Source organism: Aphelocoma coerulescens (genome assembly GCF_041296385.1).
Source record: "Aphelocoma coerulescens isolate FSJ_1873_10779 chromosome W unlocalized genomic scaffold, UR_Acoe_1.0 ChrW_unloc_scaf_2, whole genome shotgun sequence".
Taxonomy (NCBI): Eukaryota; Metazoa; Chordata; class Aves; order Passeriformes; family Corvidae; genus Aphelocoma; species Aphelocoma coerulescens.
In genome coordinates this window covers 3,559,777-3,584,051 of record NW_027184081.1, presented here as the reverse complement: position 1 = coordinate 3,584,051, position 24,275 = coordinate 3,559,777, and the positions used below count along the sequence as shown (strand labels likewise).

General features: G+C 48.0%; 1 long non-coding RNA gene across 1 annotated transcript; it reads right to left on the bottom strand.

The window, feature by feature from the left end:
* Nucleotides 1-3,710: 3,710 nt before the first annotated feature.
* On the bottom strand, nucleotides 3,711-20,070 carry LOC138102825 (uncharacterized). Its single transcript, XR_011147564.1, has 3 exons — nucleotides 18,466-20,070; nucleotides 6,888-6,965; nucleotides 3,711-5,966 (listed from the first exon to the last, which is right to left on the bottom strand). It is a non-coding gene; the product is annotated as an uncharacterized lncRNA (long non-coding RNA).
* Nucleotides 20,071-24,275: the final 4,205 nt, after the last annotated feature.

Below are 24,275 nucleotides of genomic sequence, written 5' to 3'. Positions count from 1 at the left end.
AGCCAGGGTTTGCTAGGGGATAGGTATCATTAACTGACTCTTGGAGACTCCCAGTTGCAATTTGACTTTCTATAGCAGATATAGCAGCTTTGTTGACCATTTGTCTCTCTGTTTTATCCAATAATTCATCTAGCATAACATTTAGATCACCCCAATCTGGGTTTTGGGTTCTATGGCCATTTCTACATGCATAGCTACTCTCTCCAGGTTGTCCCTGTACTTCCCAATTAAGTTTTTGTTGGAAAGTAAAGAGAAGAGAGCCCGGGGACTCCGGCGGAGGGAGAAAAATGCAGACCAGCCAATATGGTTGATAAGAGCAAAGCTCTGTTTATTAGCAATCCAGAGGCACTTATATAGTATACCAGCTTGTTAACTCTTAAGTGGCTTAAAACTTATCAAAGCGCATTTCTACTTCTACCTAATTGGACTTACATTGGCAAGCTTCTACTAGTTATGTTATGAGTAAAAGAATTCAAAGTTTACCTCCCCCTCTCCCGGTCTTATCTACACAGCTGTACCTTCTCAAAACTCCCTTCTTGTTTCCCAGGCCTTTTCTCACACAAGAATTTTCTCATGGAGAGTCTTTCTCACACAGGCCTTTTGCCTGCAGGCTTATTGCTTGTATGGTTCTTTTATTGATCCCAATAATTCTATCAATGATCTATGTCTTGCAACAAGTTTTTCCACTGCTGTAATTCTCCAAGGGAAAATGCTGTCCTTAAATAAATCACTCCCTGATTTCCCACAGCTTGTCTCAGAGGTTCTTCTAATGCAAGTTCTTCCTTCCCCCGTTTATCTGTTTTGGACCTTGTATGTTTAGCGACGGGACTGACTGCTTTCATAGCTTCTCAGGCTATCCTGCCCCTTCTTCTACTACCCTCCCCGTGGGAACCATCTGTATCAGAATCATCCCATTTGCTTTTGATTGAAATTGCTTCATTGGTATTAAAGATTGTTCCAGCCAAATGTTGATCTGAGACTGTCTCGCTTTTTGCGGCAGTGGAGGGGTAGGGAGGTGTAGTGGTTTGGTTCAAAATACCCATTACTTGCTTATTTTTCTTCTGTGAGATAAGAATTAGGAGAAAGCAAAGCAGGCACAAAACTTAAAAGAATATAAAGAAGTTTATTAACAGACCTAAAAGAAAGGAAAAAAGTCAGACTAAACCTTCAGAACACTTTCCTCCCCCCCACCTTTCTCCTTCTCCCACTGACAATGTAAAAAGACAACCCTTGAGATTTTCAGTCAGTTTACCACCTCTATAATAATCTTTTTCAGTTCACTTAGGGAGAGGAGTCTCTCTTGCTCATGCTATGGAGACATCTCCACAAGGAACAGTTCTCTCATGGCTTCAATGTCACAGCAAGACAGCCACCCAGGATGGTTCTCTGCTCACATGTGAAAGTCCCTTCCCTCGACTTACATCTTTCCCCGCAACTGCTTTCGAGGGTCCAATCTTGAGCTACTGGGGTACCATTTTAAGGATGAGCTGTTCAGAAACAAAGGTTCTCTTCACCTATCTCTGGGAGCATCTTCATCTCCAGGAACAGAGGCCCTCTTCCTCCCCTGGGAGCAAAGGTCTTCATCACTTTCATCTCTCTGTTCAAGCTTATGTTCCGGTTTTGGCCAAATTTAGAAATATTATATCCTCTGAGAGAAGGCACAACCACCCCTTCTCCCCCACGTTCGGGAAAAAATAAATTTTCCTCGAAGGAAAGTGAAGGAGATAAAACTATTTATTTACCAAACACACGGGAAAAGGAAAATAAGGCTAAATAATAAAATGTTTCGCTGTGGAGGAAAAACCTGGGAAAGTGTTAAGAGTCCTCCCTTTGGTCTCCTCGGAGCTGGGGCTTGGGCCAGGGCCAGGCCCTCTATGCCCGATGGAAAGCCCTCACGATGTGCTCTGAGGTTGAAAGCAGTCCAGTAGAAAAGGGAGAAAATCCAGAATTCCAGAGAAGGAAAAGCAAAGTCCAACTCTCGGTCTCTCTCTCCGGAGAACAAGAAACTGAAACAACTGGCCAAAAGCTGACTGGAAAGCAGCAAGCCAGGTGCTTCCTCGCTCCCCTGCCGCAGCTGGGAAAAAAACCCCCTGCTATCTCTGTGTGACCTTGAACAAGCTGCAAACTGCCCTGAAAAAGTTCTGCTCAGTTTTTTCCTTCCCCCTCTTAGGCTCAGTTTAGAGGCATAGAAAGGCACAAAAATTAATTTCTGGGCATAGGCAGCGATATGGGATACACATCATAAGGTCACCCCAAGACACTTATCATCAAATCACAGCTACTTCAACATTTGCTTGTTTCAGCACAGGTACTTTTGCTCACAATTGCAGTTTGAACGCTCCACCCACCCTGCTTTCATGAAATTACAATGGGTACTCTGATATATCATAGTCCATCACCATAGCTTTACAACAGAATTTCAGCTTCTAAGCTTGAAGCATCTCCTCCTTCTCCTCCCTCAGGGTTTCAGCTCTTCCTTCTTCACTGACTTTGGTATCTTTATGGTGTTTTCTTCATGTGCCTTCACTATTCCCTTTCCTTTGACTTGGGAGAGGATTGATGTCTGCAGGCTTCATCTGCTCTGGAGGAATCTTATAGCACTAAAAGGGTTAATCTCACCTGGGCCTTGCAGCTGGAATTCACCTCTCGCTGTTGGTCACATGATCTTTGCCGGGCAGCTGCCTCAGATGAATTTTTGGCCGCACTGGGGGGAAAAAGCCAGCCTGGCTGAGCCGTGCCGCCAGGCCGCCTACATGGAGCAGGGCTGCCGGAGGGCCGGCCCGCACTGAGGGGCTGCGCCGGGAACACCGAGCAGAAGCCGCTGAGATCTTCAGCCAAGCCGCACCACAGCCGGCCCGGCCATGCCACGCTGAGCAAGGCCCGGCCCGGCCCCACTGGGCCACGCGGGCCCCCCAGTTACCTGTCCAAAAGCCGGAAGCAAGAGAGCTTTCCGGGGTTTTTCATTCTTAAATGTGGATCACAGAGGCGTGTCAAGCTTCTTAAGTGGCTTTAAAAAGTTGCCAATATACACACTAGCCAGTTGATTGGTTCGGTCGGGTCATAGAGGAAGCTGTAAGCACCTCTTTGCAAGAGAATCACTTCCATGGCTGAAGCCCTTTTTACTAAAAACCCAAACTATGCTAAACCATGACAGGAAGCAGGGGCTGCAAGCAGCTTCTTCCGTCCCTCGCTCCGCAAGAGCCGCCTGGGTCAGGGCCATCCCGTCTGCCCTCAGCTTGAACGTTGACTGCTCCACAGGGTGGGGAGAGCGACCGGCTCCTCCTGTCTCTAGTTCGGAAACTTGCAGTTCGCTGCACTGAGGTAGGTACTCGGAACCGCCCGTGCCCATTTCTGCCTTCACTTCCGTGTTCGGGAAGCTTGGGGAGAGGCGGCCAGCCCGCCCCTTCCCCTCCCCTGTGCCCGCCTCTGGAAAAGTCAGGGGGCGGCAGCCAGACCGCCCCTTCTCCGCCTCTGGGGCGGTCAGGGGGTGGTGGCATGCCTGCCTCTCTCCCGCCTCCATGCCTGCCCTTCGCCCCTGACGAGACTGGCGGGGGGGAGGCTCCACGCCGCTCCTCTGGCTTGGAGTTGGCTGCTCACTCCCTCCCCCGCCCCTGCTCGGACTGTGGCAGAGGCGGCGGTGGCAGCGGCTTTGGAGGCAGCAGTGCTGCCGGCGGAGCCACCGCCCCTCCACCCCCGCCCCCACCCCCACCTGTGCGGGCTGCCCTGGTGGTTGAATGGGGGGGGAGACCCCCCCATCGCGCAAAGCTGGTGCCACCATATCTAGATCTGTCATCTCGATTTCTCTGTCCATATTCGTATGTGAGCTAGCTTGCTGCAGCTTTTTCCCTCCCCTCCTCTTTCTTAAAGTAATTTCCATATTACATCTCTCTACTACATATGCTTCTTCCCTGTTCAGATACATAGTAAAAAGTTCTGCATATCTTAGTTCATCAAACCTACGTAATGATCTCACTTCTACCATCAGGTCAATAATGATATCATTTTCCAAGCTACCAAAGAGAGGCCAACTTCCTTGACTTAATTTTAAAGTTGGCCAAACTCGTGTGGACAGTCTGATCAATTCTCGGGTGTCCAAAGTAGTTTTTCTCCCTGTCAGCCATTTCCAGTGTTTTATTATCAACTCTAATGGGCTGTTAGGAGGGATTTTCTCATTTTCATCTGAAAAAACACCACCCATGTTTGCTCACAGACAGAAAAACTCTGCCAGAGGAAAGCTTTTACTCCGGAACTCAGCCTGCAATCTGGCCTCAGAATTCCGACTTCCCAGGCAGTTTATCTAGCTTACTACACAAACACTTTAAAACAGCACTAAAAAGCAACTAGTTTTAGCAAACAGTAAATGTGCAGCCACGAAAATCTAGTCTCAACAGCATTCAAACCCACAGCCTCCCGATGTCCCCAGCAACGAACCAACCAACCAACCAGCCAACTTCTCAAGCTTCTGAGCCACTCTGTCGGGGTCCCTCCCCCGCCATGTAGCCCTGGGAGCCCTGAGGGAGGCACGGGGTTTCCCTGCCCCTGGTCAGCCTCGTTCCCCATTGGTTGGTTTGTGTTTCCTGCGCGGGCAAAAGGACCTCGGGTCCTGACAGTAGCAGTTCCTCGGCAGAGCCCAGCCATGCGGCTGGGGAAATAAACATCTCTGAAACATCTATCAAGAATCCATCCATGTATATGTTTCTTTTCCACGGGACTCCTGGTTTGATATAGGCGTGATACAGTAATCCCCACTGTAACATAATGGTGGGAGAATTGTGAGCAGAACGATCCCCGATACCTAAGCGACTGATTTGTGTGAGTAAACCCTGGAAACTTTGGATTCCTCTTCTTGGTTTTGTTTTGCTATTCCATATCTAAACTATGGAGGAACCGTGGGAAGACTCTTGGCTTTCAGAGCCGCATATGGACATTTAAACTTAAACTTAAAATGATTCTTGAACAACGATTTGTAAATTTTAGCTTGATTCAAGCTCAGAAAGAACTGAAACACTTCCTGGCATGGTTGTTTAAGAACTTTTTCTATGTTTCTTGGGATTTAATTCTTACCATGGGCTTTTAGAACACCGTTTGGACACAGTTAATTTTTGAGTCAAAATATATGCCGATGGAAGAATATTTTTGTGAATATTATTTAATTACTGAGACTGTTGAGCAATGTCAGCTGTGTCCTGGTGAAGGGAAGCGTGGCTCAGTGACCGTGCGACCCCAGCCACATGCACCGAGCGCTCTGCGAGCAGCAGCGAGACAGCTCCCGCGCGCGGGCGGAGCCACGCGAGCCTCAGTGTCGGTGGCAGAGCGAGGTGCGGCAGGAGCGGTGTGACCCAGCAGTGCCCGCCCGGCCCCACGCAGCGTGTGGTGGAGCGAGCCCCGTGAGCGCCCGAAGGAGAGGGGCGGCGCGTAGGCGGTGGTTGGCGGCACTGGAGTGGAGCCGTGCCCAGCCGGAACGCGCGCTGGAGCAGGGCATGGGGGGGCTCGGGGGCCCAGCCGAGATGTGGGCACAGCCCCTGGCAGTGGCAACGCAGCTGAGAGCAGAGGAGGCGACGCACGGAGAACGGAGCGGTGCGGCCCGGCCCAGCCCGCCCTGCCCCAAACGCGACCCTGGGAAAAGCGCGCAGGAACCAGCAGCGCCGACAATTCCAACACGGAAGAGACCGAAAGAGAGAGCAAAGACACAGCGAGACAGAAAACAGCAGCCACTCGGAAAAAGGAAAAGACCATAGTAGCTAAGATCTTAGGGATAGTGAAATGGCATAATGTTAAACAAAATTATGGTTTTATAACAAGATGTGATAACCAGCAAGACATATTCGTGCATAGAACTGCTATTAAAAAGAATAACCCTGAAAAATGCATCCCAAGCTTGGGAGATGGAGAGGTGGTGGAATTCAAAATCATACAAGGTAGAAAAGGGTTACAAGCATCGCAGGTCACTGGGCCTGATGGTGTTCCTGTAAAAGGCAGTATATATGCAAAAAATCGTAGTCATGTTAGACAATATCTCCATTGTAAACCCCCCCCTGCAGTCTCCCTTTCCTAATCCCACCTTTCCCTTTTACCCTATGTCTTATTACCCCCAGCGTATTCCCAATCCGTTTTTTCATCCATGGCTTCCTTATACAAAACCCTGCCTTTGCCAATTGTTTCCCCAAAAATCCCTTTCCAATGCCAAGTGGGGGATGAAAAGGGGGAGGGAAGAGATTGAACCCTCTCCTGCCTCAGTTTCCCCACAGGCATGTCCAGAGAGTTCTGTCTCCCTTCTGTCAGCCGTAGGATGTTCCAGAGAATCTGTTTGGACATTTAAAGACTGAGGAGGGTGGCTTGTTTTGTTTTGAAACTGTTCTTGTTATGTTTATCCAGTTGTCTTCATTCTCCTTTTATTAAAATAAAACGGGTGAGATGTTGGGGTCCCTCCCCCGCCATGTAGCCCTGGAAGCCCTGAGGGAGGCACGGGGTTTCCCTGCCCCTGGTCAGCCTCGTTCCCCATTGGTTGGTTTGTGTTTCCTGCGCGGGCAAAAGGACCTCGGGTCCTGACAGTAGCAGTTCCTCGGCAGAGCCCGGCCATGCGGCTGGGGAAATAAACATCTCTGAAACATCTAGCAAGAATCCGTCTGTATATATATTTCTTTTCCACGGGACTCCTGGTTTGATATAGGCGTGTTACAGTATCCTCACTGTAACACCACTCCTGCAGCCTCTTGGCTCTTGTAGACTCCATGGAGGGCGTCCCCTCCTTTCCACAGTTTGCAGGGGAAAGGTTTAAGCTTTCCCCTTTCATGGGCTTCTCTGCCCCCAACCTTTCCACCTCCCTCGGAGATCTCCTTCCCTAGTGCTAGCACAATATCAATAATATTGGTCCCCTTTTAACTCACCTTCCTTTCTGTGCTTCTGCCTTTCTGTGCTGGGTCCTAAAGTCCTGGTCACAGTCCTGCATCGTCGCTCCGGCCCCTCTGTAATTTGCCGGAAGAGAGAGAGGGTGTCATGGGTTAGCTAGCATAGTCCCGGAAGTGATGTTCTTGCAAAGGGGTGCTTACAGCTCCTCTATGACCTGACAGAACCTATCAGCTGGCTAGTTTGAATATGGACAATTTTTTAAGCCACTTAAAATTTTGACTACCTCTGTGGTCCACATTTAAGAATGGACAAACCCCCGGGAGCTCTGTCTTGTTTCCAATGCTGGGACATGTAGCTGCAGGGCCCGTATGGGGCCCAGCGGGCCCCGCCCAGGCCCTGCTCGGGCCAGGCCAGGCCGGGCCACAGCCATCCTGGAGCCGTGCGGCCCTGTTCTACCCGCGCCCCCCCCCCCCCCCCCCTAGCCCTGCTACATGCAGACGGCTTCTCCAGTGCGGCCGAAGAATTCAGCTGAAGCTGCCCTGCTGTCCGGCAGAGGTCATGTGACCAACAGCGATAAGCGAAATTTCAGCTGTAAGGCCTGGGTGAGATTAACCCTTTTAGTGCTGTGAAGAGCTGAAAACCTGAGGGAAGAGAAAGAGGAGATGCTTAAAGCTGAAAGTCTGTTGTGAAGCTATGATATATCAGAGTACCCGTTGTAATTTCATGAAGGCATGGGGGGTGGAGCGTTCAAACTGTACTTGTGAGCAAAAGCACCTGTGCTGGAATAAACAAATGCTGAAGCAGCTGTGATTTGAAGAGAAATTTTAACAGGGAGAGATGGAAGCGATGAGGACTCTTGCTCCAATTGGCAGGAGAAGGCCTCTGTTCCTAGATATACTCCCAGAGATAGTCTTAGAGATGAAGATGCTTTTTTTTTCTCCGAGGAAAGGAGGGCCTCTATTCTCAGAGATGGAAATGCTCCCAGAGAGGGGTGAAGAGAACTTTTGTTTCTGAATGGCTCAACCTTAAAATTGTACCCCAGTAGCTCAAGATTGGACCCTCGAAAGCAGTTGTGGGAAAAGCTGCAAGTCATGGGAAGGGACTCCCACATGATGCGAGCAGAGAACCAACCAGGGCAGCTGTCTCGTGATAATGTCTCCATAGTATGAGCAAGAGAGTCCTCTCCCTAAGTGAACTGAACAAGGTTATTATGGAAGTGGTAAATAGACTGAACATCTCAAGGGTTGTCTTTTTGCATTGTCAGTGGGAGAAGGGAGGAAGGTGGGGGGGAGGAGAAGAAGTGTTCTGAAGGTGTGGTATGATTTTATTTTTTTTTCCTTCTTTTAGGTCTGTTAATAAACTTCTTTATATTCTTTTAAGTTTTGTGCCTGCTTTGCTTTTCTCCTAATTCTTATCTCACAGAAGGTAAATAATAATGAGTATTTTGGACCAAACCGCTTCACTAAATTGGTGTTTCCGCCCGGTTACAAACTGAAACCGCTACAGAGGGACAAAGCAAAATGTGTTCCAACCCAAGACTGCGAGTTTCAAGGTCTTTAGGGTCCCTTCGTGGTCGCCAGCAACTGATGCCTTTTCCTGGTTTTAAAATCAAGAGTCAAACATGGTTAGAAGGGAAAAAGGGATTTTACCTTGGTATTTATTTTAAGGATCCTTAGGTACACTACGACCAGGTCGAATGCACCGAAATGCACACCGCAATGCACACCCCCAAAAGATCTGGTATAACAGATCTTACTAATTAGCATATCTATCAAAAATTCCCCAGTGAGAGGCTTCAATGAGCCCCCCTCCCCAAGGAACCTTTTCCTGGATGGTCCTATCTTAGTTTACAGAATGTGTTCTGGAGAGGACCTTGGGGTCTGGGTCACACTATCCTCTACCTACGAAGCTTCTAAAATGTTTAGTCTTCTAGCTGAACAAACAAGTCCAAGAATGTAGGCAAAAAGTGACACTGAACCGTGCCATAAATCAAATCTCTCCTGATGGGAGAGGGAGTTTTAAAAGTCCTTGCAAGGAGTTCAAGAAACAAACAGAGACTTTCCTGGAGTTTCACTGCTGCCAGATAGTTATTTATTAAGTCTTATCAGAGAAACAGTCACTAGCATGACCCAGGCATAACATAGAACAGCGAAAGAAGGAGAGAAGTGTGTGTTTATCAGCGAAAGAAGGAGAGAGGTGTGTGTTTATCAAGATTTACACAGCCTTTTAAAGATAATTTAACCAATGGTTACTAGAAGCGTATATTATTTTCACTTTCCTACCAATTATTCAGTAACACGGCCAGGAACTGCGGAATTCTTTGTCCAATCATCCCAAATTACTTTTACTGCAGAATATGGAGTAGTAGAAGAAGAAGAAGAAGAAGGTTTGGAGAACAACAACAATCCTCCATTTTGATATTTTTTACTCTTATCTATTTATTACAAAGAGAAGTCCAAAACCTCTAAATTTTTCACCCTGTGATAATCTTACATAGTAGTCTATCACCTAATTCACACCACTGTGTTTTCTAGTTCTTGTCTGATCGTAGGCAGTTTTTTCCAAGGTTGGAGGTTAAAACAATGTTGTTCAGGGGGGTAAAAACCCTTCAAAACAGGCAGAGAAATATTCTCGGCACTCTGGGTTCCTACAAAAAAGCCCTAAGAATACAGAAGTTATAAAAAAGTATAACAGGGGTATAAAAGATGTCTTGGGGTGACTTTATGATGTATATCCCATATCACTGTTCTATGCTCAGAAATTAATTTTGTGCCTTTCTATGCCTTTAAACTGAGCCTGAGAGGGGGGAGGAAAAACTGAGCAAAACTTCAAAGCAGTTTGCAGCTTGTTCAAGGTCACACAGAGATAGAGACAGCTCTCTGCGTTCAACTGCGACAGGAGAGCGAGAGTGAAGGGAAACACCCAGCTTGCTTGCTTTCCAGCCAGTTTTCGGCTTTCTTTTTCTCCAGAGAGAGAGACAGAGTTGAACTTTTGTTTTCCTGGGACTTCATTTTTTCCCTATTTTTTTTCTCTGCTGTACTGTTTCGACATCAGAATACATCTTGAGGAATTTCCACTGAGGCCTTGGCCCTGGAGGTGGGCCCACCACCCCATCCCAGCTCCAAGGAGGGGAGAGAGAGAGACTACGGGAGGACTCTGAAATTTTCCCAGGTTTTCTCTCTACAGCGAGAGGTTTCGTTATTCAGCATTAGTATTTTTTTTCCTGTGTATTTGTTAAATAAATAGTTTTTATCTCTTTCACTTTCCTTTGAGGAAAAAGGTTTTTTTCCCAAACCTGGTGGGGAGAGGGGTGGTTTGTAACCTGCCTTCTCTCAGAGGATATATTTCTAAATTTGGCCAAACCGACACAAAAGAAAAGGCAAAAAATCTTCATGGCATCACTGCAACAGTAGTATTAGTGATTATTTTCTCCAGCTGCTTATGCTGTACTCGATTACGATTTCTATAAACTCACCATGCTTCTTCTTGCAGTTTTTTTATACTCCTTTGGTCTTCTGTTTTTAATTTTTGTAGTTTCTGTCTAGTATCATTAGAGGATTGGCCCAGCAAAAGGGAAATGAGTTGGTTTTTGCCATAATCATCTGATGGGTCTAGAGTACTATATTTGCACATTTCCTGCAATCGGTCCAAAAAATTCACTTGGGGTTTCAAGAGGCCCTTGTTTTACTTCATATAGTGCATTCCAATTTACAGCCTTAGGGATATCATTTTCCAGCCCAAAATGAACCCATTCCTGATACCTCTGCAGGAGTTGATAGTGACTAGAATTATTATAGTCCCAAGGAAGTTTTGTGAGAGGACATGCCTCTTCTATATTTTCTCTTGCCCGTAGCCTAGGTTTTCCACAATTTCATGCAGTTTTAAATACTAGCTCTTTCTCTGTGTCTGTTAGAGCGTCTAGCATTAGATCTATATCCTCCCAGTCTGAGTCCAGGGGTTTAACAAATGCCCTGAATCTTTTGGTTATTCCTGATGGATTATCCCAGTATTGTCTAGCTACAGATTTCCATGTTTCTAAATTAGCTAATGAGAGGTGTACCTTGATTTTCATGGGACCTATAGGTCCTGCTGCCTCCTGTAATGGTGCCTGAATGACCATCTCCCAAAAAGTTGCTGATTTGCCTCCCACCTATTGCGAACAGGTCCGAAGGGGGGGAATGCTGAAGGGTGATGATACCACAACTTCCTTTCTGCTTTTGGTTCTATAGTGCGAGTTCTTCCTCTTTCAAGTTCCGGAGAAGAAGGGGGATTCAAAGGCACAGTTTCCTGCACAGTATTTACTGGGGATTTCCAATGCCTTCCCTGTCCTCCCTCTTCTTATGACTCAAAAGGAGCAACTAAATTCTCCATCTTTTTCTTATTCTCTTTATATTTTAGATATTTTTGTCCTATGGAACATGCAGAACAACACCTTCTAAGTTCTCCCTTTCTTTCAATTTTGAGATCTTTCTTATTACAGCTGGTGATGGGGGTCAGCAGCTTTGACCCAGGAAGAGGTGACCGGTCTGGGGAGATGGTCCTGAAAGGAATCGCCTTCCCGAGGTCCGGTGTCTTCCCTCAGCTGCTGGCAGGAGGGCCCATGCAGAAGCTGTCTGCTCTTTAGTGATTATCAGCTCGTGATTCCAGCTCAGCTCTGCAGGGCAGCCTCCAGGCCAAGCCAGACCAGAGAGAGAGACGAGAAGGCTCGTTGTGGCTGGTTCCACACAGGAAGTAGCTTTATTATGGGTCCCCTCTGGCGAAGGGGGGAGCCAGGGACGAGAACCCTCTCTGGGAGGGGCCCCAGGGAGCTTGTTTTTATAGGGATACAGGGGATCAGTAAGGGACCAATGGATTACAGAGGATCTGGGATGGGAACAGACCAATGGGTTACAGAAAGATCTGCATAGTGTCTCCCAAAGGACTGTGGGCCTGCCTTTCCTCGCCGTGACCAAAGTGGTTGCCTTTCCAGGGAGTCCTGCTGGGAGATTGCTGGGCATACCCCACAACTCCCCCTTCTGTATTTATTAAAAAGGCATTCCCAGCAGCCTTTCTGCAGCAAAGTAGGAGGCAAGAGAACATAAGTAACACAGTAATAATTACAATGAATACCCACAAAGCTCCCTTAATCAAAGATGCAATCCATCCTGTTATTCCCCATCGTTCAAAAAGGTCATTATCTACTTTTAGGTCATCGAGGCAGCGGTGAGGACAGCATCAATGTAGATACATTTCATCTTTGGGCAGGGATGGGGCTTCTGAGAGGGAATAGAAGCGAGATCTGTTAGCTTTGTGGTGGGAGGGGAGGTTTTGGGGTTTAGGGAGGTTTGACAAGGGTTGAGGGAAGGGGATATTTTGGGGTAAAAAAGGGGTGATAACATATAAACTAAGGATCAGTTTTTCAGGCTGTGTCTGGCCTACGGCTTGACTTTTTGCTGTATCTTCTTGTTCAGCTTTCTGTTTCGTCTGCTGCCGTGTGGTGGGACGATCTTTTTCTTGGTTGGTGGGCATCCGGCGACATTTTCGTCTCCATGCAGAGCTGGTCTGGTTTTGGGGAGGTCCTGTATTTGACTCAGGAGAGTTCTTGGTGTTTGTGGTAGCAGTGTTTGTAGGGCCTAAGTATGGTTTTATACTTTTTCCTGGGAACCACTTCGGGCCAGATGGTAGCTGGACACAGGTGTAGCCTCTCCCCCAGGTAATCAATTGGAAAGGCCCAGAGACCTGGTATGATTCAGGGTCCGTTATCAGCACTGGTGGCTTCTCCGTGAGCTTAGCATGGGTTGAGTTTGAGAAGTGGCGGAGTACTGGGGGGTCAGGCACTGATGAGGTACCATTTAGGAAGTTAATGACATAGAGACCCTTACAGAGTCTTTCAACAGGAGACAAGATTTCTGTTTCTCTCCGTTGCTGGTTGAGGACTCTTTTGAGGGTTTGGTGGGTCCTTTCTACTATGGATTGTCCTGTGGGATTGCTAGGTATGCCTGTCTTGTGTTTTATTCCCCATTGGTTGAAGAAATCTTTTAACTTACGGGAGGTGTAGGCAGGCCCATTATCTGTTTTGATTTCTTCAGGGACTCCCAGGGTGGCAAAGGCAAGGAGAAAATGCTTGATGACGTGGACGGCATTTTCTCCTGCATGGGCTGACGCAAACACTGCCCCAGAAAATGTGTCAACTGATACGTGCACATATTTGGATCTCCCAAAGGATGGGAAGTGGGTTACATCAGTTTGCCACAATTGGCAGCTGTTCAGACTGCAGGGGTTGACTCCGGTACCCATAGGTGGTATTTGGTAGTTCTGGCAGTTCAGGCATTTTGCGATGATAGCTTTTGCTTGATCTTTTGAAAGCTTGAACATTCTGACAAGGGCAGGAATGTTTTGGTGAAAAAATGCATGTGACAACTTCGCCTGGGCAAAGATGTCAGGGATGTTTGCAGTCTCTGCTGGCATGGCCAGTGCATCTGCTCTCCTGTTCCCTTCGGCAATGGGACCAGGGAGGTCAGTGTGTGACCTCACATGCATAATGTAGTAAGGCTGTTTTCTGTGGGAGATTAAATGAATTAATGTGGAAACCAATTGGTATAATTTTTGATTTGAGACCTCTTTGAGAAAAGCATGTTCGGCCCTCATAGCTATGCCAGCGACATAAGCTGAATCTGGGACCAAATTAAAAGGTTCGCCTTTAAACTTCTCAAAGGCTCTGACAACAGCTGCTAACTCAGCAATCTGTGGAGATCCCTCTACTATTTGGATATCAGATTCCCATTTTTGGGTATTGGGATGCCTCCAGGTCATGACAGACCGATGGGACAAGCCACATCCATCGGTAAAGATGGTCAGAGCTTTAAGAGGTTTTCTACTTTGGATTAATTTTGGAATCAATTTAAAAGCTGCATCACGGTAGAAAAGTCTATGTTTTGGCATGTGAATGGAAATTTGGCCTGTGTAGCTATCTAGGGCGAACTGGAGGCTCTCATTGGTCTGGAGCAACTGCTTCAGATCTCCAGTGGTCAATGGCAAGTATATGCATGTGAACTCACACCCTGCAAGGGAGCGGAGACGAGTTCTGGCTTTTTTTATTAAATGTGCCATTACTTCTTGGAAGGTGGTTAATGTCTTTGTAGGTTGATGGCTTGTGAAGACCCATTCAAGTATCAGCAAAGGGTCTCTGAGTTGAGGGTCCCATTGGAAGATCAGTCCATGTAAACAGGGAGCCTTACCCAAAACTGCAAATTGGAGAGGCAGGTTGGGTTCAACGCGATGGGCTTGGCGTGAAGACAGGGCTTCCTGGACTTTGGTGATGGTATCTCAGGCTTCAGGTGTGAGGGCGCATGGAGAGTCCAAGTCTCCACTGCCACAGAGGAGGTTGAAGAGGGGAGTGAGGTCGTCTGTTGTGACTCCCAGTAGGGGGCGTATCCAATTTATGGATCCGCATAGGCTGTGTAAGTCTCTTAGGGTTTTGGGGCCCTCTTTGATGGCTAGTTGCTGGGGTACAAGGGTTCTCTCACGGATCTGGAGGCCAAGGTAAGTCCATGGGCTGGAGTGCTTCACTTTGTCCTCCCGAATCTTGAACCCTGCTTCTTCTATGGCTTCAATTGTCTTTTTAAGAGTTCTGTCCAAGTAAGTTTTTTCTGATGCACAGATTAGTATGTCATCCATATAGTGGTAAATGATTGCTTCTGGGAACAGGCTCCTGATGGGGGACAGAATGTGGGCGACGTACCACTGGCAGATGGTCGGGCTGTTCTTCATGCCTTGTGGGAGGACGAGCCAATGGTATCTTCTGAGTGGGGCTTGTTCATTAAGAGAGGGGATGGAGAAGGTGAACCGTGGTGCGTCCTGGGGATGGAGCGGGATGTTAAAGAAACAGTCTTTAATGTCTATGATGGCTAGCATCCAGTCTCGAGGCAGCATCGATGGTGATGGCAGGCCGGGTTGGAGGGGGCCCATGTCTTCAATGACCTCATTGATCTTTCGTAGGTCATGGAGTAGTCTCCATTTGTCTTTGCCGGGCTTTTTCAGTACAAAGGCAGGGGAATTCCAAGGGCTGGTGGTTTCGGTGATATGACCTTTGGCGAGTTGCTCTTCCACCAGGGCTTCCAGAGCGCTGAGTTTTTCTTTTTCAAGGGGCCACTGCCTTGTCCACTTTGGGTTGTCGGTCTTCCAGGTGAGCGGGGGAGTAGATGGTAGCGCCCGTTCCTCGGTGGCCCCAGTCAGAAATCCTGGCTGGGAATGGTAAGAGTGGCACCCCACTGAGATAGAAGGTGTCTGCCCCATAGGGTGATGGGGGCTCTTACCACGAATGGTCGGGTGGTCGCTATCTTGCCCTCAGGTCCTTCAATGACAACATTTCATTTGCTTCTCATGGATACTGCAACTCCACCAATCCCGGAGATCATACCTGCCACTGGCTCCAGTTCCCAATTCCCTGGCCACTCGGAGTGGGCGATGAGGGTCACATCTGCTCCGGTGTCCAGCATCCCTGGGCAGTAGAGCCTCTCTCCTTTACAGAACAAGCTGCACTCAATGGTCGGTTTGTTTGAGCCCACAATCTCTGTCCACATTGCTGTTGGATTGAGAGGAATCTGTTCTGGGCGGTTCTGTGGAAGTAGAAAAGCTTGAGCAATCGGTGTTCCCTGTGGGAGAAAGAAAGGTGTGTCCGTGCAGCAAAGCTGGACAAGAATCTCTTGTCCAGGGTGCACTGTTTGTATCTCTGGTAATACAAAGATTTGTTCTGGACCATGGATGGTATCGCTTAGGATAAGAATTTCCAATGGGCTGTTCTGTGGTCCATACCTTCCTGTGGGAATATGATAAAAACCCTTGTCAACAAAGTTAAATGGCAGTGATGTTATCAGCCGGCGCCTGGTTCCCATCGGTAGCGCTCCGTGTGTTGGGTCCTTCTCATGTGTTCTGGCATTGCCTGGGATGATGGTGCCGGGTGAGGTCCAGTTGTCTGCTCTCAGTGGTCCGATGTGGAGTTCACAGCTGGGGCAGGGTAGTATGGCCTTTGATTTGTTGTCTAGGCACGGGGCCTCGACACCGCGCTCCGATAGAAGTTTTTTGGACGCTACTGGTGCTGTTGCTGTCTCTGGTGCCTTTGGTAGGCGGCACGATGGTTCTGGGTGGGTGACCTTTGTGGGCAGTCCTTTATAAAGTGTCCAAGTTCGCCACAATAGAAACAGCGGGCATTCTCCTTAGAGACTGCTGCAGCAAATGCACCAGAAACTCCCTCTGTGATGCCCTTTACAACTGCTTGGGTCATTGTGTTCTCTGTGGATGTGTGTCTAGTACAGCTCTCTATCATTTGTTCTATTGTGGGTTCTGTGTCCATGGGTAGGGCCCTCAAGATATTCTTACATTGTTCGTTAGCATTTACCATGGCAAGTTAACCCAACAGTTCTTTTCGTCCCTCCGGGCTCTCTATTTGTTTCTCTAAGCTAGCTTTTAAATGATCAACAAACTGAATGAAGCTTTCATTTGCTGTTTGATGTTAGAGAAATATTGTGTAGGAACAGAATCATCAGGAGTAAGGAGCAGCGATGTTTTAGCTGCAATAGCTATGTCTTGTAATGCTACTTCAGGTAAGGTTGTAGCTTGATCTAGGGGTTTTGGGAGGTCACCTTCTCCAGCCAGTTGTTCTATTTTCCAATCTGTCTGATTTGCATCTTTAGCATAAGTATCAGACAATGTTTTTAAATCTCTCTTCCAATGCCTTTCCCATAACATATATTCAGCAGGGGAAAGGATGCAGTTAAATAATGTTTTTAATATCATGTGGTACTAATGTATAGGCAGAGAAAGTGGCTTCCAATAAGTTTCTAAAGAAATGTGACCCTCTCCCATGTTCTTTTGCTGCCTTGCAAAGCTCTTTGACTTCTTTGTATGGAATAGGTTCCCATGTTTTTGTAGTTGGACCACCCCTCCTCCCTTTCCCTATAATGACTGAAAAGGCTGAAATTTTCTGAGCCAACTCCCGATCCCCCTCCCGGTTCGCTTCCCTGCATGTCTGTGCCCATCGGTCCTCTGATTCAGAGTCAGAGCTGCTGCTACTGTCATCTGAACAGGAGGGATAAGCTGTGGCAGGGCAGGGCTGGGATACAGGGGGTGTAGTGTGGCGTTTTTGAAATGCCTACTTTCCTTTATCCAGGGCGGGAATGGCAGGGGGTCGGGGATGGTTTGAGGGATGGGAATGGTGTCTGTTGTGGCAGCATGGGGGTGGAGAGGTTATACAGCAGCAGGTCATTTGGGGGAAGGTCGGGTTGCAGGTAGTGTCGATTTCGCAATTCCCTGTGGAGTCGGGATGGGCTGTAAGGGGGGGGGGGGGGGGGGGAGCAGTAGGCTCTAGCGCAGCAGCGGGGGGGAAGGGGATTGCACAAGAACCCGTGGTAGGGGGAGGGGGGGTGCAGGGAGAGGGGAAGCATCAGCAGGGATTGTGCAAGATGCATCTTGGGGGGGTGGGAGTGGGTGTTCCGGCGCCTGCCAGGGTGTCAGGGCCATTTGCGGTGGGGGAAGGGGGGAGGGAGATTCCATTCTATGGGCGATAGCCTGAGGCGGTGCCGCGGATAGCTGGGTCCCGCCAGCGGCGAGAGGGGCAGATGCTGGCGGGGGTCGTGATGCTTGTTCCGTGCCCCACAGTGCGTGCGCGGGGCTCTGCGGGACCGGTCCCGTGTTGTACAATGCCTGCTGCGTGGGTGCAGGGAGGGGCAGCGGCGGCGGGGTGACTTGCTGGGATGGGGCCCCTGCGCTGGGGTGGGGGGGGGGGGCAGGGCCGCGTGTGGCAGGGATGCGGCAGGAGGTTGGGACGCGGGGGGGTGGGACGCGGTGGGGTGGGGGGGTTCCGAGGCACCGCGGGCCGGTGCGAGAGGGGGTGTGGTGGTGTCGTGCGGGGAGGGTTGCGGGATACCAGGGGCACAGGGAGATTGGGCTGGGGGGGGCTCAGAGGCATCCATCCCGGGGAGGGGGGATGGGTCTGGGATGGGTGCCGCGTGCGCTGCCTGGGGAGTGGCAGTGGAACCGAGGGGGGGAGCGGGGGGGGCCGGGCACGGGAGGACCGCCGGGAACAGGGGGTTGGGGAAGGGAAGTGAGGTGGCCAGCGCCCCAGCCGGGCCAGGGTCGGGGCGGCTGGCAGAGTCCGCGCTCTGGCTGGCCGTTGCTGGAGGTGGAGGGGGGGGTGGGAGGGGGGAAGGGCAGAGAAGGGGTTTGGCTGAGGGAGGGTTTTTGCACGACACATTTTAACCAGTAAATGTAATAAAGGAATGAATTTGGAAACAGAGAGGTTTCCCGAGGCTTGAGAGGAATACAGTTTGTTCCCCACTCTGTCCCAGAACGGATCAGAAAGAACAGAATCTGTGGTAGCATCAGGGAAATTTAGAGATATCCAATTACTGAAAGTTTTAAGATTTTTCTTAGAAAGAATACCTTTACAGAATTTAAAGTCAGATTTTAAGAGAAGGGTCAGAAGAAAGGGGTATAGGTCTCTCTCGGATTGGGAAAGGCTGGGTTTAGCTTGCCTATGTCCCATCTTAGTTCCTCCCTCAGCAGAAAAAAGAGAAAAAAACTCCCCAAAATTACTTAAAATTGCACACAAGAGGAGGAGAGCCCCAAATTTAAACTTACTAATCCCGTTTTCTGGTGGGGCTGGCTCCTGGAAGGTCTGCTGGGGGGATGGTCTGGCAGTTCGATCCTCAGGGACTTCAGTCCTAGGTGGGAGGTGAGGGTCTCGAACTGTCCCCGTCCAAAAGGCCTGCTAAAACGTAGGCCTATCTTCAGAGGAGCAGCACACGGATGGCTGGTTCTGTCTTGGCGCTCAAGACACAGCTCAGGCCAGGTCCGGGGGTCCAGGGTCCAAGGCTGTTCAGGGGCCAGTTATTACAGCTGGTGATGGGGGTCAGCGGCTCTGACCCAGGAAGAGATGACCGGTCCGGGGAGATGGTCCTGAAAGGAATTGCCTTCCCGAGGTCCGGTGTCTTCCTCTCAGCCGCTGGCAGAGGGGCCCTTGCAGAAGCTGTGTCATAGGTTAGCAAGCATAGTCCCGGAAGGGATATCCTTGCTAAGGGGTGCTTACAGCTTCCTCTGGGACCTAATAGAACCTATCAGCTGGCCAGTTTGAATATGGACAATTCTTTAAGCCACTTAAAGTTGTGACCGCCTCTGTGATAAACACTTAAGAATAGACAAACTCCCCCCCCCAAGCTCTCTCTCGTATCCGGCGCTGGGACAGGTGGCTGCAGGCCCCGTGCGGGAGCCAGCAGGCCTGGCCAGGCCCTGCTTGGGCCAGGCCGGGCCGGGCCACAGCCAGCCTGGAGCCTTGGGCCTGTTCCAGCCATGGAACCCCCCCCACTGCCTTGCCGTGGGCAGCCGGAGAGGCTCGGAACCCCCCCCCCTCCACTACGGCCGAGATTCAGCAAAGCGGCACCTCTCTCCGGCAGAGGTCAGGTGACCAGCAGCGATAAGCCACATTCCAGCTGCAAGGCCGAGGTGAGATTAACCCTTTTATTGCTGTGAAGAGCTGAAAACCTGAGGGAAGAGAGAGAGGAGATGCTTAAAGCTGAAAGTCTGTTGTGAAGCTATGATATATCAGAGTATCCCGTTGTAATTTCATGAAGATATGGGGGGTGGAGTGTTCAAGTCATAAGCAATAGGCAGATGCTGCCGCAGCTGTAATTTCATGAGAAGTTTGGACAGAGAGAGATGAACCAGATGAACCAGATGAGGACTTTTGCTCCAAAGAGGAAAGGAGAAAAACCTCAATTCCTAGAGATGCCTCCAGAGATAGTCTTAAAGATGAAGATGACCCTTTGCTCCCAGGGAAGGAGAAGGGCCTCTGTTTTTTTTGTTTCTGAACAGCTCAGCCTTAAAATTGTACCCCAATAAACTTCAAGAGTGGACCCTCGAAAGCAGTTGCGGGAAAAGCTGCAAGTCGGGGGAAGGGACTCACATCGCGAGCAGAGAGACTCCTCTTCCTGAATGGACTGAACAATATTTGGAAGTGGGTGGCTGTCTCGGTGTGATACTGTTTTCATAGCATGAGCAAAAAGAGACTTCTCTTTCTAAATGGACTGAACAAGGTTATTATGGAAGTGGTAAACAGACTGAACATCTTAAGGGTTGTCCTTACATTGTCAGTGGGAGAAGGGAGGAAGGTGGGGGGAGGAGGAGAGTTCTAAAGGTGGTATAATTTTTTTTCTTTTCTTCTTTTAGGTCTGTTAATAAACTTCTTTATATTCATTCAAGTTGGTGCCTGCTTTGCATTTCTCCTAATTCTTATCTCACAGAAGATAAACAGTAATGAGTATTTTAGCCCAAACCACTACACTAAATTGGTGTTTCCGCCTGGTTACAAACCCAACCCGGGACAAGCTGTCAGCTCTTTAGTGATTATCAGCTCATGATTCCAGCTCAGCTCTGCAGGGCAGCCTCCAGGCCAAGCCAGACCAGAGAGAGAGACGAGAAGGCTCGTTGTGGCTGGTTCCACACAGGAAGTAGCTTTATTATGGGTCCCCTCTGGCGAAGGGGGGAGCCAGGGACGAGAACCCTCTCTGGGAGGGGCCCCAGGGAGCTTGTTTTTATAGGGATACAGGGGATCAGTAAGGGACCAATGGATTACAGAGGATCTGGGATGGGAACAGACCAATGGGTTACAGAAAGATCTGCATAGTGTCTCCCAAAGGATTGTGGGCCTGCCTTTCCTCGCCATGGCCAAAGTGGTTGCCTTTCCAGGGAGTCCTGCTGGGAGATTGCTCAATCTCCTTATCTCAGCAGACGTCCCTCCAGGGCAGTGGCTGGGCATACCCCACACTTTCTCCAAAGCCAACACAAAAAGATTCCTTGGGGTCAAATTAAAACTACATTCCGGCTGCAATTCAGGGTGATCCTTCAGATAAAAAAACATATTCAAGTACACCACCTCATTTCATCTTCCTTCTCTTTGCAAAACCAATATTAACTGCAATAACCTATTATGACTCAAGGTTCTGTTTATTGGCCACTTCTCTCCATCCTTTAATTTATAAAGGGGCCACAATTGATTGCAATATTTAATTAGGTTTTTCTTATTCTCTCTTTTCCCTGGTGCCCTTCTTATCTTTTCCCATTGTTTCAATATGCATCTCAGGGTGCTCGGGCCTATTGCCTTATTGGCCAATGTCCCCATTCTCTATTTTCTCTTATACTTTACTGCTTTTCGATGATACTTAAATTTCCATACTGAATACTATATATTATTGTTTTTTCTCCCTTCCTTGCTCTTATTCCTTTTACACTACAATTCGTACACACAGGGCATCTTTGGGCTGCCCTGCACCAATATTGTCTCCTGCAACTCTGGCAACATATGCAAACAAAAGGACTATAACCTCTATGCCCCCCACACAACAAACAAGGGATTGGAGGATTCCAAGGAGGATAGGGCCTCAGTCACTTCACTTTTCCCTGGCCACTCTCATCACCGTAAAGTGGAAATGCAGGTAGTTTCTGCACTCACTTCATATCAGATGATATGTCTCATTCGTGTCAGAGTCACTCTGTTCTTTTTCACCATACACTTCAGCATGCACTGGCCAAGCCTCTCACGGGGACAATGGAAATGTGGTTCTGGACTCCCACTTACTTTGTGCCTGTGGCATGTTTCTTTTACATGCACACTCACACTTTCATACAACACAAAAGGGTACTTAGGGTTTTTTTCCAAGCTAGAAAATTGTCTTAGCACTTAAGGTTGTCCTAGCATCCAAAAGAGACTAACCTATTGCTGGACAAAATTCTCAGCCAGGCTGCCAGTGATCTATGTCCTCCAAAACTTGCTCATAATATCCTAACTTCTCTAGATGCTTAATCAATTTTAATTTCCAATCTGCAATCTCATACAATGTTTTTTCCCTCTGAGTCTCCAGTTCTTGCATTCCTAGAGATGAACCTTGGAATACACACTTAATTTTCTGACTCTTTCTACTCCACTTAATAGTATTCTATACCCAAAGGAAAAGGTAAAGCAGGGTTGAGTACATTTCCTTCCTCACTTTAACATAGGCAAGGAGTAAACCATGTTGCAGTGACAGGCTTAATACATGCACACACACAAAATAATACTAGACTTAATAAAATTGTTAAACCAGCTCCCAATCCAAATTCCAGCCACATTTAATTAATGCCAGTTAGTTTACCACTCCTGATTCACAGGACTCTAACTCACCAAGGGGACTCTAACTCCTGACCTGGGACTGTGTAGGTGGGACTCTAACCCACACTGTTTGAACAAGCCGTGTAGGTGGGGCTTCTGTGTACAACTTACGAGTATTACTTTATACCACAGGTAACAAAGTAACAGACATAACAAATGTGGACGGTTAGTAGTAAAGTGTTTTTGTGTATGACGTACCTCAGGTCCTTGTCTGTCCCCATGTAGATCCTGTGTCCTTTACAGGCAAAATGTCTGGGGCACCCAGGTAAGTCCTCCGGCCCCAGGGTCCCACAGCCGAACAGAGGGTCTCCTGGCTGGCTCGCCAAACTGATTCAAAGAAATCAACAGACAAACATTGTACACCGAAAGCACTTTTATTTTAGCCGGCGGGAAAGCAGGGGTCCGCATGATGCCGAATTGATTTTTGCCTTTTTGCTTTTATATTTCCTTCATATGTATTTGTAGCTCTATTGTTCTATAGTTATATAGTTCCTAGCTAGCTCCAGTACTTTTCCCTACCTTTTCCCTACCCTGATAGGCAGAAAGACAAAACACATTCCAGAGGCTCCAAGCCAGGGGGTCCAAGGCTCCTATCCCATCTTGGTTCTTCCTGGGAGACAAGTGTGGCAGGATGTGTCTACCCCCTGCTCTCTACCACAGATGGTTGGTGCATATGGAAGAGATAACCCAGGTAGGTCACAGGCCCAGCAAGGGGTCATCCCTGGTGCCAAAAGGGCTCAGGCCCCTAGCTAAGAATCAACATCTTAGTCTGGAGAGCAGATGTGGGAAGAGATAAAAGAAAAATAAATATTCTTGACTGAGAGACACTGTTTTACAAAAACTATAAAAGCACACACAATTATCACAGAGGCAGAAGCCTTCTACACACACGCTCTGAAAGCATGCGAGACTTCTTTCTGGAGTTTGGATGCAGATTCCGCGGTTACTTTCCTGGGAATTGAGGAAAAGGATTTCGATGTGTGCTCCATCAGGAATTGGATGGTAAGAAACATTGGATCCTAAGTTATATTATTTCTTTGCTAGCTGTAAAATTAATAGGTACCTTTAACTTCTTGCTGTATTTATTTACTAGTAGTCTCTTTTGTCTTATGCCTGTGTAGTAGGTAGTCTGTTTTAAGTCTATGTCTGTTAGTTTTGTGTCTATTAAATAAATAATTCATTCTATAATAGACAGAATCAGCCATTATTAAAGAACTTGCAAACAAGAGTGGGTTTTGGGGTGCTGGCCACCCCTATAAAGCTATTGCCTGCTGCCAGAGGCCTGGGCAAAAGGCAAGGACTTATCTAAACCCCCACATCTATTCATAACACCAAGGTTGAAACCAGCTCTTTGAGACACATTTTCATAAATAAAGTTTAGTTCCTATCTAAATGGGGGCTACAGTAAGAGGTGAAACCAAAAGGGGGAATTACCTCACCACTTATGTCTCTAATTGGAAATTTTTGTCAATTATGCTAATTTTCTAAACTTATAAAACTGTATTCACCCCATGCAGGAATGGGCATTTTCCATATCTGCCCCTTGGAGGCCTCCGATACAGACCAGCCCTTATATTACCTCCTATACTAATATAATCTCAAAAGTGAGTTGTTTCATTTCTAGGGTCTTTAAGGCATCTGTTGCGGTTTGGCCAAATTTAGAAATATATCCTCTGAGAGAAGGCAGGTTACAACCACCCCTCCTCCACCAGGTTTGGGAAAAAAATAAATTTTCTTCAAAGGAAAGTGAAAGAGATAAAACCTATTTATTTAACAGACACACAGGAAAAAGATAATGATGCTAAATAATAAAAACTTTTTGTTCTGCTGAGAGAAACCTGGGAAAATTTCAGAGTCCTTCCATAGATCTCTTTCTCTCCCTCCTTGGAGCTGGGACGGGGTGGTGGGCCCACCTCCAGGGCCAAGGCCTCAGTGGAAATTCCTCCTGATGTACTCTGATGTTGAAACAGTCCAGCAGAGGGGAAAAGAAAGGAAAAAACAAAGTCCCAGGAAAACAAAAGTTCCACTCTCCGTCTCTCTCCGGAGAAAGAAAAAGGAGCTGAAAAAACTGGCCGAAAGCAAGCAGGGTGCTTTCCCCACTCTCGCTCTGCTGTCGCAGCTGAACACAGATCCCTCTCTATCTCTGTGTCCTTGAAAACATGAAAACAAACTGCTTAGAAAGTTCCCTCGGTTTTCTCTCTGCTCCCTCTCAGGCTCAGTTTAAAGGCACAGAAAGGCACAAAATTAT